Here is a 21,383-nt window from a genome sequence, read left to right on the forward strand (position 1 = left end):
AATAATTTGAACTGTGGGAATAACTGCTAATTGCCCACTGATACCCATTCTCCTCACATGCCTATAATAATGGAATGTGGAGTTTTTGCTGTGAACTGGGCCACCCAGCTAGAGTACGTTTCTCCTCAGTGACCAGTGAGGCAAAGTACAGCAATACCATATTGTACATTTACAAGGACCGAGCATGCGCCCTTCCTATTGGCTAAAATGCCAATGTGATTGTGACAGCTGGGACAGCCAGTTTGCATCCAGAGATGGAACCCATGTTTGGATGGGTGATTGAGTGACCGCGGGGGGCCCATTCCTGGCTCACAGATGGTCATCTTCACTCCATATCCTCACATGGCGGGAGAAGTGAGGGAGCTCTCTGGGATCTCTTTCCAAGGGCACTAATCCTATTAATGAGGGCTCAGCCCCTGTGACTGCATCACCTCTCAAAAGCCCCAGCTGCAAACACTCCTAGTATTGGGTGTTAGGATTTCAACATATGAATTTGGGGAGGACATAAACACTCAATCTATGGCAGGTCCTAAGTGGAACTTAGAATTGTTATAAGTCTGAGGAAGAGGCTCTGGAAAAGTTTGTTCCCTGAGAAAATAGCAATGCCAGGATGAAAGCATGGAGGTCATTCAGAGAGTCCTCTAACTAAGCCCTTCTCAAGTCAAACCTATGAAATGGAATTTGTTAAATGATTGCTACTCTTTAAAAACTATTGCTAGAATTTTTAAATAATGTCCAAATAAAAGTATACCATACATTCAAATGCAAGTAAATGACTTTTACTATCTGCCATTTTGAATAGTTCATGCCCTGTCTCTCCATGAAAAAGCCTAGGCTCTAGGCATTACTTACAGTTGTAAAAAATATGTGAATAAACAAGATATGGCTATAATTCACAGGATTTGAAAGACTTTTTTAAAAAAGTATAACCAGAAACAGATACATGAGAGACTGGTTGGCATAATGGTATAAAAATATTCAATTTATAAAATCCTTTTTTGAAGCAAAATTTACAAGCAGAGCTGTCAAATCTCCCCATGTGCCTATTTCTCACATTAAGTAATCTCCATTTAGCAAAAATATTTTTTCATTGCCTGTAAGAACCACATCATAATTGGACACCTTTTTAAAATGCCAGTTTCTGAATACCCATTGGTAGAACATGAAAATTAATTTGCACTTTCCTTTGAAATTTTGTTGGCTTGCACAGAATACACAATTAAAATTCTTTAATCTCTTTTTCAATGTCTATTTGATCACCTTTTCATAATCAGTTCAAACTGTATCACTTTATCTCCCACTAGTACAGTTTCAACTTAATAAATCAATTTTAAATTACTGTAGCACTCATATCCAATCGCCTACCACATCTGGTCATTAATAGTCAATGAATGCCTCCTGATTAATGGCATTACTATGAATGCTGAAATAATAATCACTTCTCTGTGTTGATGTGAGGGGCAATAGGAGATTCTAAACATAGCTAATTGGGCTGCAGATGACTTCACAAACGTTAGGGAGTCAGGGAATCAGGTCTTCAGATGAGCTAACATGAAAAGCTGTTGACTGACATGTTTACCTGCCTGGCTATTGCAAGCACTGTGAACATGATCTTTCAATTGTCTTTGTTCTAATACAGCTCTTTGCTCCACGTTGATTTAAAATCCCAAGTTGAAGCGGTCAAGGTCATGTGAAAGAAGTTACCTGAATTTTCAAGTGTTCAATGAGATTTCTAATTTGGGTTGCATTTGCTTCTTAAATTATGCTTAACAACTTTATTTTTCAGTGCATGTATTTATTGCACTAAAAATAGAACTAACCAGTGTATTGCAATGAAGCCCCAATGGTGCACCATGATTTGAGAGAAGAAAAACTGCAGAGGTATGGGAAGGTTGACTCTGACTCAGCCTGGGTTATTTCTAGTTCATATTAGCATTTGCATCACGGGTGCTGTCATACCCTCAGCCTCAGGCCTCAAGAAGCTCTCAGGCAGTATTCCTTATTTTTCCACTTGCTGGAGCTCCAGAAAGGTCTTCAGCACCCAGCCTCCCTCCCATCAGGCTCACAAATACCTAGAATCTGCAGTGACTCATAATTGCCTAAAGAGTTTATTTAATCAAGTGTAACTTAGGCTTCAAGCCACCTGTGGGTTTACCTGCTCTCCCAGATGCCTGTTGGCCAGGTATGGAAGCTATTGACTTAGGGATGGCTTCTTTTTCTGCAATATTAAAATGCATATATTTTCGCAGGGATCCTATACCAGGATAAATGTGTTCTCCAACTCCTTTCCTTCGATGTCTCCTCATTGCCACTAGGATCTTATCATGGCCTCCAGAGCCCAGCATGTCTGACCCAGGCTACCTCTTCACCACATCTCCACCACCTTCCTCCTTACTCTCCAAGCTCCAGCCTCATGGCTTTGTTGCAGTTCCTCCAACAACAGGGCTTTTGCACGTGCAGTTCCAACTTTCTGCCTAGAAGGGGTTTTCCCCATTGCCTAGTTAGTATCTCAGCCGAATAGTCCTTCTCCAAGGTGGTGAACCCTCCTCCACAAGGTTGTGTTATATTTTTATTATCAGCTACAGTCATAGCAGTGTGCTGATCACAGTTGTAATTTTCTTTTTATTCTACACCCTACTAAAACCTGTGATTCATGAGAGCAGAGACTTCTGTCTGATTTGTTCATTTGCTCTATCACCAGCTCCAAGCAGGTGCCTAGTGCACAGTAGGCACTCAGAAAACATTTTGAAAGAGAAGGAGGAATATGTGAACACAAAAATACAAGAGTGTAAGTGAGCTGACTGTGGTCATAGCAAATATGAGCATACAAGAGAGGCAAAGTGGCAGAGAGAAACAAGGAACCCAGAAAAGAAAGCTGATAGTGATGAGAACCAACTGGCTAATGGCTTCAGTGCAGGCAGTCACCAAAAACAGCTCTGACCATGGACCAAAGTAACTTCAACCTTAACCAGGATTACATATCCTGAGCACAGAGCCCCAAGCCAACTTAGGTAGAAGGCCTCATTCTAAATGGTGCCTTGCTGCAGACCATGAACAAGGCCACCGATCCTGCTTTGAGGGTTTACCAAGAAATAATGAATTACTGATTGTCCCTGTTCCCAATCAGCTCTCTCCTGAAATTAAATTCTGTAATTCAATGTGACTGTCAGCTCAGTAGGCTGAAAAGAGTCTCCCTTATCTGTCCAGAACAGATTTTATTTATGCTTCAGTCTCTACAAAAGTCTTGCACTGCTATCTGACCATCAATTCTTTCTGTAATAGTCAATGAAGCAAATTAAAAATTCAATCCCTCTCCCTTACAGTCTTTACTGTCCAAAATCCCAATCTGAGTGTGTATAGACCACCTTCATTATTAGCATATCTAACAGGGATCACAGCATAAAAGACGGAGGTCTGAAAACAAAACTAAACAAAAAAGAACCTTTGTTCCCATTCCAAAGAAAGAAAAAATCATCAAACATATCAAGTAGATCTCATGCTTTTCTAGTTTCCATTTCTTTTTTGGTTTTTAAGCAGTGTTCCAAGAGGCCCTTGCTCTCATTTTATTTACTTTTTATTGTTTTAATATTTTTAGAGATGATGTCTCACTATATTGCCCAAGCTGGACTTGAACTCCTGGGCTTAAGCAATCTTCCCACCTCAACCTCCTCAGTAGCTGGTGCGTGCCATTGTGCCCAGCTTCTAGTTTCCATTTCTAATGTTATTTGTAGGCCCCTGCCTTGGGAAGGGCTGCCTGCGACATAGGAGAGAGACCTGACTCCGCAGTAGGAAACGCAGGCTTTGGATTCAGGCTTATTTGTAGGAGTCAATCACACTTTAATATTCTAAAGGAAATGATTTATAAAATACAAATATTGCACTAATAGAAAATAATTTTTTTATTTTGCAATTGCTTTGTATTCATGGATATTAACTATTTATACCATACACGCATTATTATAATTATAGCATTATTTCTAACTCTAAATGCTTCTTTGCAAACCAATTGTTTCTTTAACGCATCCCTACTGACCTACACACTTACTTTTGCGTGCTCCAAGCTATACGTTTCCTTTTTTTTTTCACTTTATTATCTGTAGAAATGAGGTCTCTCTATGTTGCCCAGGCTGGCCTCGAACTCCTAGGCTCAGGCAATCCTCCCGCTTCAACCTCCCAAAGTGCTGGGATTACAGGCATCAGCCACCACGCCTGGCCCCAAGTCAATAGATCATTCTTTTATAATGATCTATTATAGCTACCAAATCTTGTAAACAACCTATGTGCATATACATATCTGTGCATCACTGTATGTGTGTGCCTATGGATGGATGCGTATCTATGTGTGTGCATATACATATCTGTGCATCTGTGTATGTGTGTGCCTATAGATGGATGTGTATCTATGTGTGTGCATATACATGTCTGTGCATCTCTCTATGTGTGTGCCTATGGATGGATGCATATATACGTGTGTGCATATACATAAATGTGCATCTGTGGTTGTGTATACAGTCATCCCTCAGTATTCACAGGAGACTGGTTCCAGGAACCCCCACAGATACCAAAATCTGAAGATTATCTAGTCCCTTATATAGGCTGAGCACAGTTGCTGAAGCCTGTAATCGCAGCACTTTGGGAGGCAAGGTGGGCGGATCACTTGAGGTCAGGAGTTTGAGACTATCCTGGCCAACATGGTGAAACCCAGACTCCACTAAAAATACAAAAGATAATAGCACATGGTGGCTCACGCCTGTAGTCCCAGCTACTCAGGAAGCTGAGGCAGGAGAATCACTTGACCCTGGCAGACAGAGGTTGCAACAAGCCAAGATCAAGCCACTATAATCCAGCCTGGATGACAGAATAAGACTCCATCTAGAAAAAATAAAAAATAAAAATTTTTACGTTCTCTATATGAGATGGAGTAGTATTTGGATATAACCTATGCACATCCTCTGATATACTTTAAATCATCTCTGGATTATTTATAATACCTAATAGAAGGTAAGTGCTATGTAAATTATTATTACACTGTATTGGTTTCTTATTTGTATTATTTTTATTGTCACATTATTATTGTTTATTTTTTATGTTTTTCAAATATTTTTGATCCATGGTGGTTGAATTGGCAGATGTGGAATCCACAGATAGAGACGGCTCACTGCACTCAAGTAAGTGCTCCCATGGATGCATGCCTCTGTGTATGATGGATGGACGAATGTGTCCACATGCATCGATGCATCTCGACAATGTATTCTACAAAATATGATCAGATGCACAAAACCTAAAACAAGTCCAAACCAAACGTTTCAGAGGGCCATAATTTTCTTCCAGAGATCTGTGTGATTCCAGCTGGCTGTAACACTTACTGAAACCAGATCTGTCCCTGGACTTTCAACTGCATAAGACTCTCGCTTATCACTTTTGCTAGCTGGTTTTTTGGTTGTTTCCCGTAAGCAAGTTGGAGTTGGGTTTCCACACTTACAAACTAATTCCTCCTGACTATTTACCAGGAATTTAATAGTTACTGAATTTATTCAGTAAACATTTATTGCGTACCTACTATGAACCAGGTACTGAAATAAGAGATTGTGATGCAACAGTAAGCAAAACACACAAAGTTCCCTGCGTTCATTGTGCCTACATTCCAGCAGGAGAGACAGGGAATAAATAGGTGTTATAGTCTATATGAGAAAGTGGGCCAGGCACGGTGGCTCACGCCTGTAATCTCAGCACTTTGGGAGGCTGAGGCTGGCAAATCACCTGAGGTCAGGAGTTCAAGACCAGACTGACCAACATGGTGAAACCCCGTCTGTACTAAAAATATGAAAATTAGTCTGGCATGGTGTTGGGTGCCTGTAATCCCAGCTACGTGGGAGGCTGAGGCAGAAGAATCCTTTGAACCTGGGAGGCAAAGGTTGCAGTGAGCTGAGATTGCGCCATTGCACTCCAGCTTGAGCAACAAGAGCAAAACTCCGTCTCAAAAAAAAAAAAAAAAAATCGAGAGTGATATATTCTATGGGGGAAAAGAAAGCAGGGTACAGGCATGTGGAGCATTAGGGGCATGGGAGAGGAGAAGAGGGGGTTGCAGTTTTACAAGAGTGGAAGTTAGACTGAGAAGGTGATGAGTAAACAAAGAGGCAAAGCAGGTGGGGGAGGGAGTCCAGGTGAGGGCATGGCCAGTGCAAAAGCTAAGGCACAGGGATGCCTGGGAAGTTCTGGAAGTGGTGGGAGCACGGGGGAGAGGAGGGGAAGCCAAGATCAGAGAATTAAGGGGCAGACATGGCAGATTTTGTCTGTGTTTAAGTCTTGGCTTCAGCTCTGAGGGAAATGAGTGCCACTGCAGGACTGTGAGCAGAGATGAGACATAAAATGGCCCTCCCCAAATATGGTCCCAGTTGTAGGGGCCTGGGGTGAAGCGGGGAGGCCAGTGACGCAGCTTCTGCAATAACCTAGGTAAGAGAGGCTAGGGGTTAGGCCATGCTAGTAGCAGTGAAGGTGGAGAAATGAGGTCAGATTCGGGATCTGTTGAAGTTTGAGCCCAAGTGTCCTTCTGATAAATAGATGTGGGAAAGAATAAAGTTAAGGATGATGCCCAGGCCTGGGCCTGATGGGCAGGAAGGAGGAAACTGCCTCATCAGAAGAGGGAAGCCACACTCAGAGTTTACTGCCATTGAAATCTACTTACTGCTAAAATCTCAAACCTTGAAATTCCCTCTGGGATTTGCTTTTCCCCTCCTACTCCCTCTCACCATCTGTCTCCAGCTCCACCTCTCCCTTACTCGTCTTTGGCTGGCTCACTTTCTCCTCCCATGTGCTACACACATCTCAACACTCACGTTTACCCAGATCCCTTCTCTCGGCTCCCCTCGTCTTCTCTCTCTGTGTGTTCCTTCCTCCCCAGCAGCTTTCATTCTGACCTCCCTACTGAAGACTCCCACCCCTGCACTCAACTTCTAGCCCTGGCCTCCCCCTGAATTGGGGTTCTGCACTTTTAACCACCTGCTGAATGCCAAAAACACATCCAAACGCAATGCAGCAGTTCTTTTCAGAAAAGAGCCTTTCTTTCTAACGTGGTATATTCCCATTGATGAGAGCTCCCCACCTGAAACCCTGATGTCTGTCACTCTTGATTCTGCCACCTCGTTTCTCAGTGCTTCCCTCACACACGAGCACGTCTAGAGTCGACCTTGACAGTGGTCCTGACACCCATAGGCCTGCTTTTGCTCCCACTTCCCACCCGATTCTGGCTCTTCATTTCACCAAAAGCTACTCCATAACACTCCCCATGTTATATCTCCACCACAGCCACCACCAGCACCCCCTGCCCTGCTTAAAACCCTGTATCACCACTGCCTACAAGCTAAATACAGATCTCAACACAGCACACACACCCCCTTTGCAGTCTGGCTGTTACATCCTATATCCTTGTTAATTTTCCATAACTTTCCACTGCCCTAGCCAAATTGTCCTATTATTTCTGAACAGAGCATTCTCCCTCCCGTGTTGTTGCTCACACCGTTCTCCTTTACCCCGAATGCCTTTCCCTCTCATACCTCCTCTTCAGTTCAAGGTCAAGTTCAAGATACGCCTCGAGTCTAAAGCCTTCACTTGTCCCTTGGTGACTACTCTTACCTTGCAATGTGAATTCGTGTAGACCCTAAATGGACTGTACAGTTCATCTAATATTGAATAGACACTCCTTGATCTTCTGATTAATCTCCTGATATGCAACATCATCTCAAAATCATTAACATCTAACAGAGTAACAATTACGTGTTACATGAATGATAGCAATTGCCCCTCACTTCAGCTTGAAAGGCAGAAAGACTAGCTTGCTGGGTCATCTCCCAGTCAAATTCTTTGCAGTGAAGAATCCAAGTAATGAAGGAAATAGAGAGAAGAACCAAAAACAAACAGAGAGGCTACAGTGACATATAAAGCACAGTGTTAAAGGAACAGGACAAGAAGAGAAAGGAAAGGAAAGCCTCAAAGGCCGAGACATTGGGAAGCAGACTTTGATAGTGTGAGAGAAAATTTAAGAAAGCAGGTGCCAAACACATGGAGACTATTAAGAGAAGAGGAAGGACAGGACAAGATGGATGCAATTTTTTGCTGCACAACAGGAATGCATTTTTCCCACTCTTATTCATAATCCCTCAAAAAGATGAGTAAAGATACAGTGTTTTAATTTTTTTGAGGGGGGGGTTGTTTGAATGTGACTTTAAGAACAAGACTAGGACATAAGACACGAAGATTTATCTGAGTTACATAATGAGTATAACATGTTTGTTTGGAGGCTAAAATCTCTTAAAGTCAGGGATTGGGACCTGTTATTTCTTGTATTCCCAGTCCTAGGAAGAGTGTCCTACATGTAGTCATTAATCCATAAATGTTAGTTGATGATAAACAAGGATGCAGATAAATGAGCAGATGATGTGGTCCCTGTTTTTTATCATGGAATGTTCCAGAGGCTGTCATCTGTTATTAGCGATGCAGCCAAACAGCATTTGTCATGTATTTATTTAAGGAGATTATCCATTTGTCTACCAAGCAAATATAACTTTTGTAGGTCAAACTCACAATTATGGCATTAAAACAGGACAACCATGTGAGGATTGCTTGTGAAGGATGCACGTGAATACCAAAAATATCATGGCATTCAAAACCCAAATGTCAGAGAGAGCATTTGAGATGAGAAAGCAAGACAGCATTTTCAAAATGCAATCCCAATTATTTATATTCTTCAAAAACTAGCCAATTTTCTTCTGCTGACATGTTTGACTTTGGTCCATTTTCTTGATGCTCTCAGTTTTATACCCAAGACCTTTGTGAGAAACAATTACAACTACCATGATTTCATGTAAAAAGTAAATGATCATCTCTAATGCCTCTCTGATGGGTTTTCAAAACGTCTGCATTTTCTGAAAAATCCTTCCTTCCATTCTCATGCACTCATTCTGACCTCATAAAAAGTCTATGATAAAAGGTACTTAAATATCTACCTTCAGGAGATTGTAGTGGAAAAGCAAAAGGATCACAGAGAAGGAAATGGAAATGAAATCAGGAATTGTAATCTTCTGGAATATGACTGTTCTCTGCATAACATTAAATGAGAGGAATGTCATTAGAACTTGACAATGTGATAGCATCCATGAAAGACCATGAAAGCAGCAATCACTTGTTTATTTCCCACCCTTCCTGGCCATTCCACATTGACTGTGATGTGCAAATGCAGTAATACAATGAAACCACTACATTTACCATTACTGTGATGTATAAATGCAATATTATGATGAAACCACTTAAATATCTTCTGCTTAAGGAGATTTGTACTGTCCTTTTTCTGAAAAGTGTTAATGATCACTGTTTTTTCTTTGAGGAGATCCCTAAAAGTCTCAGATTCTTAAGGAAGTTGCTAAAAGGTAGACGCAAATTTCAAGTTGAATGCCACCTGAAGGTTGATGGAAGAGGAACAACGCAGAATTCTGAAGATAAACTGGCTGTCCTGAGCGAAAACTGGAAGAAAGTTAAGGACAATGGGATAATGTGTATCAAATGTGCCATTAAAATATACAAAACCTTTGATCCAGCAAATTCCATATCTGGGAATTTAACCCAAATAAATCATCAGAGAAGACACAAAGATGTGGTTATACCAACATTTGAAATTCTGCCCAAAGAAGCAGAAGAAGGGAAGAAAGAAAGGAAGGAACTAATTGTGTAACAATAGCCTACTGATAATAAATTATAGTACATTGATTCAATTGAACCCTATACCACCATTAAGAAAACTGTTAGAGGCCAGGCGCAGTGGCTCAAGCCTGTAATCCCAGCACTTTGGGAGGCCGAGACAGGCGGATCACGAGGTCAGGAGATCGAGACCATCCTGGCTAACACGGTGAAACCCCGTCTCTAGTAAAAAATACAAAAAACTAGCCGGGCGAGGTGGCAGGCGCCTGTAGTCCCAGCTACTTGGGAGGCTGAGGCAGGAGAATGGCATGAACCCAGGAGGCAGAGCTTGCAGTGAGCTGAGATCTGGCCACAGCACTCCAGCCTGGGTGACAGAGTGAGACTCCATCTCAAAAAAAAAAAAAAGAAAACTGTTAGAGATTTATATTTATTAACATAAAAGATTGTCAGTGAAACATTAAATGAAAAAAGCAAATAACCAGACAGTAAATGAATGTATTCTTCTTTCCAAAAAAAAGTGTATGTCTATATACATGCACCGTCATGTAAAGAAAAGGAAATATCACAAAATGTAAACACTGGTTGTGAGTAGAGGGGCAGGTTATAGGGGAAGAAACCCGTTTTTCTTATCTTTCTTGTGTATATTACTTTCATAATAAATAGACAATAGAGTCTTTTTCATTCTTCAAAAGAAAATAAATTACCTTGTTGAAAGAAAAGCATATTTCCAGAGGATTATATATTTTGTCCTAAGAAATTCTCTCTCTTTCCTGCTCTCTTTCTCTTTCTTCCTCTCTCCAAAGAAAGAGAAGAGATGCTACAAAGGAGCAGAAATTTGGCTATAAAAAAAGCAATTTAAACAATTACTTTCTTAGTTGAAATTTGCACTGACAGAAGCTAAGGAAAGCTTTTGACAGTAAGCTGGCAAAGCCCTGAGAAAGTTTGTCTCTAAGTTAAAAGAAAAAGGGAAAGTCTTAAAGAAATACTTAATCAAATTCCACAGACAAGATTTCAGTTAAAATTCATTAGTATTAAGAGATAAAGTATTTCTTTCTAGAATTAAGAAGAAATGCTTTAAAATGTAAAAATAACTTATTATTTAATTTTCATAAATTAACCTGTAAATAAACTGCACTCGCTTTATTTTTTTTAAATAGAGGGTTGATGGGGAGAGAGAGAAAATGAGGCAGAATGAGGAAGGAGAGAAAGGGAGAATTTATGGTTTTCAAGACATATCTTTAGTTTGCTTCTCAAAACCAGGCAATCCCCCATATAATGGATCAGGCCCAAACTAGAATATCTGCAACTGCTCTGTTCTATTAAATTTTGAAACTGATGCTCAAACACTGCAGAAGCATCTTAGTAACTCACGACAGTGCCCTTCCACATGGACTCAGACTGGCTTTACTGTACCGAGGGTTGTCCTTTACTTCTTGATAAATTCCTAGAATTTGCATAATGTTTAGTGCTCAAAAAAATTGGCTGAGAGCATTGTGAAAGTCTCCTGAAGGGCCGGGCGCGGTGGCTCAAGCCTGTAATCCCAGCACTTTGGGAGGCCGAGACGGGCGGATCACGAGGTCAGGAGATCAAGACCATCCTGGCTAACACGGTGAAACCCCGTCTCTACTAAAAAAAGAATACAAAAAAAAAAAAACTAGCCAGGCGAGGTGGCAGGCGCCTGTAGTCCCAGCTACTCAGGAGGCTGAGGCAGGAGAATGGCATAAACACCGGAGGCGGAGCTTGCAGTGAGCTGAGATCCGGCCACTGCGCTCCAGCCTGGGCGACAGAGCGAGACTCCGTCTCAAAAAAAAAAAAAAAAAAAAAAGAAAGTCTCCTGAGGAACTACCAGGTCCATTGGAGGAACCAGGGATCTTCCTTTCCAACCGGACAGCCTTGGTAGGAAGAGAAACATCTTATCCATCTGTGATCACCTGCTCCAGCACCACCGCAGCCTGGGAAGCCCATCCCAGCGGGGCCACTGGACCTTAGAATGCCAGCTCCAGGGACAGACGTGTCCAAAATGGAACGCTCAGGGTAACACCACAATCAATAGGTACCAATAAGTAAATCATGCTGACCATGACAATATTTAGGAGTAGGGCATATAGAAATAGGGCATGGAGTTCAGGCCAGCTAATTGTTTTAAATCCTAAAATCCATTAAATAATAAATGAAGATCAAAAAGAATAATCTTGATTGCTAAGAATATTAATATGAGGTCTCGATTTAAGTAAAACTCAAATTTCATAGAAATCTTTGAACGAAGCAAATGTGAGCTATCAGAATTTGATGTAAATTATGCCATTCAGGGAAGCTTTATATTTCCTCTGCTTTTGTTCTTTTCGAACTATTGCTTTGACCATTCCTATGGGTCTCCCCGCTACACTCCCCACCCCATCATCGCAGGGAGCTCAACAGACCTTACTCAACCGTGGTTTTAAAATGACCATGAAAAGGTGAAATATTTGCATTTTTTAAAAATCTTAAGCTTTTAGTGAAAGATGTTAACGATTCTATAGATGGTATCTTTTCTAAACTTCCTTCAACTGTTTTACCCCTGGCCCCCAGAGCAAGGTATCTTAGAGGACAAAATGTAACATTCCCAAAAGAATGATGAAAAGTTTCTCTCTCTCTCTCTCTCTTTTTTTTTTTTTTTTTTTGGATTTGATCCTCTAAAATACTTTTAATGTAATATGTAATAAAAAGGGGGAATGAGGATTTAAATGTCACAGAGGTGGGTTGTGAAAACCTACAAAGAATTCTTAACGTTGACATTTTGCAGTTGGGAATTTCCTTCACGTGGCATTAGGAAATGGCAGAATCACTTTTACATAGGAACAAAATTTAACCAGTCAAGTGACAACCTTGTGGTCATCATGGTTGCAAGAAGCTATGGCGTGGTCCAATCTCTCCAGAAGCTTACAGTTTAATTAAACATATAAAATCATCATGCCAAAAAAAGTTGGTTGGCGGGGAATGGAGAACATTCTGATGCTACTTTGTGTGACACTGGCTGTCAATGTGATTAGCAGAAAGAAATGTGAGACGCATGACTGGTAAAGCAAAGATTTTATAAAAGAAGGGGAAGGGAGTCAGAGTGGGGAGAAACAATGCCAGCTGTACACAGAAGAACCAGTGGGAAACCCACAGAGCTGAGTTAGGTGAACAGCTAGGAAGGCTGGCCAGCAAGCCAAACCACAGGGTTCAGAGGCAGGAAAGACACAGCCCCAATCTGGGCTGGCCTTGGTATCTAAGAACAGGTCATGGTCCAAGGCAGAACTACTGGGACTATCATGAAATCAGGGTCCAGACCACAGAGAGGGGAACCTGCCACAGATGCAGCAGCTAGTCAGGGTAAGAGTCATGAAGCTGGGACTGTGTGCAGTGGGACTTTATGCATAAGGAAATCAGGTTTTCCTCTAGGAAGCTGGAGGAAGCTTAGTGTCTATGCATTTAGAGGAGAATATTCCAGTTCAATGTACAACCAAGGGTCCGGGGACCCCAGGAAACTTGATTTGAATGGTAAGATATACATGGGAACTCCCTCCACCAATAAAAGCTAATAAAGTACTGCAGGCTTGTTTGAGAATTGGCCAGAGACTAGAGGTTTCATGTAACTGGGCAGGTCTGGAGAATACAGGACCTGACATGAGAATGAAAGGGGCGGTGATAGAAAATGGGCAGTTCTAGAAGGGTGGATAGGCCGGGTGCCGTGGTTCATGCCTGTAATCCCAGCACTTTGGGAGGCTGAGGCAGGCGGATCATTTGAGGTCAGGACCCCATCTCTACTAAAGATACAAAAATTAGCTGGGCATGGTGGTGGGAGCCTGTAATCCCAGCTACTCAGGAGGCTGAGGCAGGAGAATCACTTGAGCCCTGGAGGCAGAGGCTACAGTGAGCAGAGATCACGCCATTGCTCTCCAGCACGGGCAACAAAGAGAGATGCTGTCTCAAAAGAAAAAAACAAACAAACAAACAAACAAATAAGTGTGGATAAAGCAGATATGCCCTGCCTGAGTTTTCTGATCCAAAGGAGAATATTCCAGGGAGAACAACTTGTTAGAATATTCCAGGGTGCCAGTGTGCTAGTAAGAATTTACATTCAGTAAAGATGGATTACAAAAGATGAGTTAATGCATTTTAGAGAATCAACCCAGCTTCACTGCATCAGAGCTGGGACACAAAGATCCTGAAAAATATATAATCAATAAAGATACTATCAAGTTAAAAAATATTCCAAAAATTTAAGTGTCCTGCCGACTATCTTATTTCTTTATATCTTAACTTACTCTATAAGATCTGAGAGGCTCACAGAAATACGTAAGATTAAAGAGTGAAATTCAACTTAAGTGGATATTAGAGGCAGAGAAAATCTCACCTAAAGTCAGAGTGTACAGAAAAGAGACACGCAGACCCTCAGCTCTTCACAGTACCAAGAGGTGAATTACTAGTTTGGTTCTGCATCTCCCCGTGGGCTTTTCTGACAACAGAAAAACATATGCTAAGGATCTTTCACTACCTATGGGAGTCCTTTCTTCTGACATGTCCTGGTCGGTCACTCACCCTGTCTCCTCCCATCTCTTCCCTGTAACCCTGAGTCTTCCACAGGGAGCCAGGTCCTGGCTGCTCCACATGGCCAGGAAGCAGTCACAGGAGCTGGTAGTCAGACAGTAGCAAGACGGAACAGGAGGGCAATTAGGGAGTGGCAGGATCTGGCCTTTTAATCTCTGGATTCCTTTTAATTCCTGAGCAGGAAACAAAAGGATTCGTCAAGAAATGGCTGAGACAAAGGAATACACATCTAGAGACTTGATGCCTAAATTGCTAACACAGACACACACAGAAAATTAACATTGGCCACCATTCCTGGCTTCAGGAAGCCCTCCAGCCAAGCTGAGATGTTAGCAACATTCCCCACTCCTACTTTTCTACTGAAACTTTCCCCGCTTTTCAATACTGCCAGCAGCCCTTACCCCAGCTAATATAGTCCCAGTGGTGTCCCCTGCCTTTCAGGAAGACATTCTCCAAAATCACTCTCTGTCGAATTTACAGAATGAGGTACTCCAGCTCCAGTTGCTTTTGAGACTTTCGTTTTAAAGGACTAGGCTTATAGGAATAGTTTACCCAGAAGGGAGGGAAGCAGAGTTCAAGAATAAGAAAACAGAGCTTTACTAAGGAATTCCAAAGGACTACCTGGAAATTCACATCGAAGACTAGAAGATCCCTCTTTTTCCTAAGATAAACAGAGAACTCAAGAAATATCATCCACACCTTGAGCCCTACCTTTACATAAATGTGTTCACATCCAAGATAAGAGGCAGCTGGGTGGAGGCAGGTGCCATATTCAAAGGTTCTGTTACATGCTTGTTGAAATGTAACTCATCCAGTTGTGATGGCCACTAGTCCATTTCTAGCACTGTTATCAAATGATCTTATTAGCACAGACTACTGTGCCATCAAAATGCCACACACACACACACACACACACACACACACACACACACACACACTGCCCTTTGTACATCCAAGGAGAATACTGGCCTGCCTTCCCTCCCTCTGGCAGAGTTAGCTGCTCCTTCCTCTGAATCCCATGGCCACTTATATACAACCCTGTCTTGGGCACTTGTCTAAGCTTCTGCTGCCCCATTCACTCAGAGACCACACCTAAATCATCTTTGCATGTCCAGACTACCACAGTGCTTGGAAAACGAGAGGCATGCAATGCATCTTTTCTAAACTAATACAGAACTGAATATTTCCCACAGCTCTGCTGCTTACAGATATAAATAAATAATTTAAGTTCCTCAATATGGAGACTTAGGAAGCAAGTACATCTGTCAAAGGAAATATGACTGGATGAGCAGAGAATGCTGAAAAACATACATCCTCCCACAGGTAGCTTTAAGTGGTGCTCTACAATTTTTAGGGACTCGGATATCTTTGAGAATCCAATGAGGTTTTGACTCTCTCCTGAAAAGGATGCACAGATATACCCAAGTACATTTTCAGGAGATTCATGAGATATATGAAGTGGACTTTTGACTCCTATGACTACCTCAAAACCAGAGGCCCATTGAGCCCAAACTAGGAACTTTTGCCTAAGAACAATGGTGTTCGTTGGCTGAGTGTTGAGAATTCCATTTTTTTCCCTAAACATAGTATAAACTGTTAGGCTACAAAACACTGTATCTCCAAGGAAGCATCACTGTGCCAGTCAGGACAGAGCGTTAGGTAAGTCCATAAGCACGAAACCTTGGGGGCTGTAAAGGGCCAGAGCACCAGGACAGTCTCACTACTTTGGTAAAAGAAAAGTCTTATTCCTCCTTATATCTCCCAAAGCACCTAGTTATTCGTGTCTTATTTCTCAAGAGAAAAACAAACAAACAAATAAAGTGAATGCACTGCCGTAGCAACCATTTTCAAAACAAGAATCTTTTCAGGCTACAAATGTAGAATCAAGGCAACTGAAAGCACTCTCTCTAGAGCTCCCAGGAGGCTCAGAGGAGCCACGGGCAGACTGGGAAACGTTCTAATCCAGTTAAGATGTCGGTTACAAAGACCTGCAATTTGTTGGTTTCCAGGGTTCCGTGGTTAATTTGATGACTATAATCCTGAAGAAATGACCTCAGCTCCAGAAAGGGCATTCTTATCAGCCATGGGTTGTACCATTCACACCTTGTGAAGTTACAGCAGATCTAAAGTTATGAGAGAAGCATTTTAGGAGGCCATACGTGAAATACCAATGGTCTGGATTAAACAGTAATGTGCACTTATAAGTTAGACATTTTAAAAAATGTACTGAAACTGTAAGAAAGGATGGTACAAATGTGTACCTAATAAACGCGATTGAAAAAATAGTAGGCTATGGGCAGGAGAACAGAATGAAGGAAAAGAAAAAGGCAAATATAGGAAGCTAGAAAGACCACTACAAAGGAACAATGGAGAGAGGAATAGACTGGATCAAAATGAAAATAACTTCAAAGAAGAGAGAAGGGGTAGAATATCAGATGGAGGTAACAACACGAGCCATAAGAAAGAAAAGTGTGCAGGAAAAAAATTGGGGTTTCTCTGAGGCAGGCAGGGAATGTGGATAAAGCAGACAGGCCCTGCCTGAGTTTTCTGATCCAAAGGAGAATATTCCAGGGAGAATAACTGTTAGAATATTCCAGGGTGCCTCTGTGTGTATAAGAATGTAGCAGTTAAAGGAGATCTAAGAATGCACGTTGAACAGAATTTTAACCAGCCATTTTCTTCATAAACCACTCCAGAAGAGGGGGATTTCAGTGAGGCCTTAGAAATGAGTTGTGTTTAGAGGTCTGAGGCTCAGAGAGAACGGGGGTGGGAGACGGTTGCATCCCCAGTGAGGATGGGGCTGGCAGTGAGCTGGAGGGCAGAAGTCCACTGCGCAGAATAGAGGAGAACTATGCCTGAGGGCAGGGGGCAAGATGGGGAAAAGCCTTAAAAGCGGCCCAAAGGGGCTTTCACCAAAGGAAATGGTGACCTTCAGCAGCTTCCTAACACAGAAGCCACACTCCAGAGATCTGGTTTGATCCTCACCCCTGAGATCGGCCATCACATCTAAGCAACAGCCAGTTTAAAAATACATATATATCTCATACTTAAGACAGGCAAGCCATAGCTGTTTCATGGAAATGTGACTAGAGCAATGAATTTGACTCTTCAAAAATACGAAACATCCAGCAAATGAATCATTCAGGACACTAATGAGCGCCTCCGATGCTCCCCATGAGACAGACAACGTTAAACAAAGGCTAATTTAGATATGTACCCCAATGCGTGGCATCAAGCAAATAACATATTTGGAAGTAACATATTTAGGGAAAACAGGACAGATAATTAAAGAGAGGAGACAGAAGAGTCGAAATGTGGTGGCAACACAGGAGGAAAGAAGTTGAGGCACAGAGAGAAGAACAACACACTTGGTAAAAAGTTCTATCATCTCTTTCTCTCTGCAAAACACTATAAATATTAACAAGGCAGTGGTCATGAAGGAAAACCATGAAGAAATGAACTGTAATAACATGGAAATAAGCCAAATGTAAGTATATTATCTTCATCTGGAATGAGGAACATTAGGCTCCCGGCAATAAACTTTTGAAGAGTATTTGTGTAAATCTGGTGACAGCAACCAAGTTTGTCTCCCAAAGACACAGAAGGGACTCCTCTGCTCTGTTGCATAGAAACAGGAAAATACCTTTGGCCATCAGTTATGTTTATATTTATTTATTTATTTATTTATTATCCAGCTGAATTTAACATTTGCGGTCCTTAGTTATGCATGTGCAAACTATCGAGAGCGAAGGGAAAGCAGGAGACAGTCAATTCCTGAAAGTGCCTCAAACTTCTCTCTAAAAAGCAAGCAGGAGGGACAGAAACACAGCAACATAATTCTGAAACTTTACTCTTCCTCTACTGTAGAAGTTTTCTTCCGCCCACCCTAGCATCGGTTTGTTTGTTAAATGAACGCCACTGTACTCTTAAAAATAGCCTGAGCTAAAACGTATTTGGGTCTAGAAAGTCCAGATTGTAAAAGTAAATTGCTTTAATAAGCTCCTTTTTAAAAATAAAACAAAAAGAGCGTTAAACACATGTCAACATAGTGAGCATCAGCCTTCTGCAAAGATTGCAAAAGATACATCTTGTTTCTTAAAGATGAAAAAATTTTGTAAGAGAAGCAGCTGGCGGTGTGGAGGTGGAGCTGATTTATCATAGTTAGGAACCTGGCCATCCCTCCCCAGGAAGAGCTCGGGACAGGACTGCTGGCTACCTTTGAAGAGAATAACACCAAAAGATCGTGATCTCCTTACAAAGCCACATAAAAGACCCAGAAAGCCCTAACTAGAAAATTTAGAAAGATAACAAATTTTCAAAATGAAAAAAAAATGGTTTATCAAAATAAAGGATGTTACTCAAAATCATTGCCTTCTCCTCATAATCTAAACTATAATTTGGGGAAAAGAATTCCTTAACATAGTTATTAACATATCAAAGTTTTAAAGATTATTCCCCCAAGGAATAATACATTTCATCTAAGATAATTTTTGCCACAAAATTTTTGGTTAGCAAAATGAGCTCAAAATATGTACGAGTTCAAGAGATTTCTTCTATCCCAAAAGAATAAATTTACATTAATACTGGAAAATCCATCTCAATTAATCCCCATCCTCAATCCCAATGTCAGTCTAAGGTCATAGCTATGTTACAACCAAAAGTAGTATAAAATGTGAACTTATACAGACACTCCTCAACTTACAATGAAGTCACATCCCAATAAACCTAGTGTAAACTGAAAATACTGTAAGTCAAAAATGCATGTAATAGACTTGACCTACTGAACCTCACAGCTTAGCCTCACCTAATTTAAATGTGCTCAAAACACTTACATTGACCAGCAGATGGGCAAAATTATCTAACACAAAGCCTATTTTATAATAAACTGTTGAATATCTTATACAACTTATTGAATACTGTACTGAAAGTAAAAAACAGAATAGTTGTACGGGTGCTTGAAATACAGCTTCTATTGAATGTTAACAGCTTTCAAACCATTGCAAAGTCAAAAAGTCATTAAGTGGAACCAGCGTAGGTCAGAGACTGTCTGTATCTCAAATAAGTATCTTCTGGTAACGTTAAGAACATTTTAAAGAGTAGTGATACTTTATATGTTTTCTTTTAATATTGGCTCCATGTCATACTAAACAGAAAAACTTAAATTCAATATAAAATAAAACTATCAAAATATAGAAACTACGTCCTTTTAGATAAATCTTTACAGCAGACATGACAGCAAATAACAGTTACTTGAAATGCATTGGGGAGTGAAATTTAGCTTTGATTCTTGACAAGACTTTATCGCACAATTTCTGATTATCTGTCATTCATCCTGATAGTCAAACACCAGTCTGAAGTTAAACGCACTCCTCTCTTTGACAAGCCATGTTCATTCCCCAGACAAATTTCTCTTTACCTTCTTTTCACCCAGTAAAATTCCTGCTCCCCCAGCTGGCCTTCCAAAGATTAAAAAAAGACCTTCTCATCTGAACAGGGTCAGTCAAACATAAAATACAATATAAATTATAGAGACCTGAGCACTTTCTTATATCCCTTTATCTTCATTATGATATTTGCATCATATTTTAGAGGGTGAGTCTAAATGCATATTTTCCATTTAGGAAAATATTTAGTATTCTCCAGAAAAAAAATAGAGAAAATGCCCGAGGATAATCCTTAACATTTGTCAATTACCCTTGTACATTCGTTATCTAATTTAACCTGACCAACAACCCTGAGAGACAGGTGCTGTTAGGAGGATGCCTACCCCATCCTCCAGGTGAGGATGGTTGCAATATATAGTCAGACAGGAGAAGGAATTAAGAGCAGGATGCAAGAAGCTGCTTGGGTGCATTAGACTGGGATGGGTAGATTCTAAACTTGAGCTTGGGCCTTTGAATTGAGATGCAAGATGGAACATTATGTCAGCACATGAAGGGACAAGAGTTCCAAGTTCCAACCCCAAAGGTACTATGTGCTGGATGAGAAACAAAGACAACTGAAAGGACACAGAACACTAAACTAGGGGAAAGGTGGTCCTCTGGGAACTGTCCAAGTGTCCAAGCAAAAGGCAGTGGGTGGGGGAGGGAATACTGAGGGTCTGTCTTTCTGGCGGCCATTTCTATACCAAGACAGAGAAATTAGAAAACAACGAATTGGCCTGTAATCCCAGCACTTTGGGAGGCCAAGGTGGGCGGATCATGAGGTCAGGAGATTGAGACCATCCTGGCCAACATGGTGAAACCCCATCTCTACTAAAATACCAAAAAAAAAAATTTAGCTGGGTGTGGTGGTGCACGCCTGTATTCCTAGCTACTTGGGAGGCTGAGGCAGGGGAATTACATGAACCTGGGAGGCCAAGGTTGCAGTGAGCTGAGATTGCACCATTGCACTCCAGCCTGAGCGACAGAGCGAGACTCTGTCTAAATAAAAACAAGAAGAAGAAAAGAAAACAGCTAATTGGACGTGGTAGTTTGAGAAGGTTAAAACTACAGAAGCAAGTTCAAGAGAGAGTAAAAAGTTAGAAGTGACTGATGCAGGAGGGGTGGCTATGGAGGAGAGGGGCTCCAAAGAGAGCTGTAATCCCACCAGTTACTTCTGAGTTGGAGGCCCTGCAGTGGCAAATCACTGCAAGGTGCTGTGCTTGAACGCCCTAAGTCAGGCCAGAATCAAGTGGTAACAAAAGTTATCCTGAGAGATCAACATCCAACACCTCAAGTTGCCCACAATTCCTGGAAAAAGAAGCAGATGAAAGACTCCAGAGGAAAACTGACGGCCAGAGCGTTCAGTACCAAAGATCACACACCTGTGATGCCTTCGCCAGGGCTGGAACACAGTCACTGGATTCCAGAGCCCAAGCCTTTTCCACTTTGAGCCACACTAGAAATATTATGTCAGGGTCAGGCTCGGTGGCTCATGCCTGTAATCCCAACACTTTGGGAGGCCGAGGCGGGCGGATCACCTGCGGTCAGGATTTCGAGACCAACCTGGCCAGGGTGGTGAAACCCCATCTCTACTAAAAATGCAAAATGAGCCGAGTGTGATGATGGGTGCCTGTAGTCCCAGTTGCTCAGGAGGCTAAGGCAGGAGAATCACTTGAACTCGGGAGGCAGTGGTTGCAG

At 41.4% G+C, this 21,383-nt stretch overlaps 1 protein-coding gene across 2 annotated transcripts in view; it reads right to left on the bottom strand.

Annotated features, from left to right (window-relative positions):
• The window catches only part of DNER (delta/notch like EGF repeat containing), a 367,845-nt gene that overhangs the window by 205,631 nt on the left and 140,831 nt on the right, over nucleotides 1–21,383 (bottom strand). The window lies entirely within an intron of this gene.

Source organism: Macaca fascicularis, chromosome 12 (genome assembly GCF_037993035.2).
Source record: "Macaca fascicularis isolate 582-1 chromosome 12, T2T-MFA8v1.1".
Lineage (NCBI taxonomy): Eukaryota > Metazoa > Chordata > Mammalia > Primates > Cercopithecidae > Macaca > Macaca fascicularis.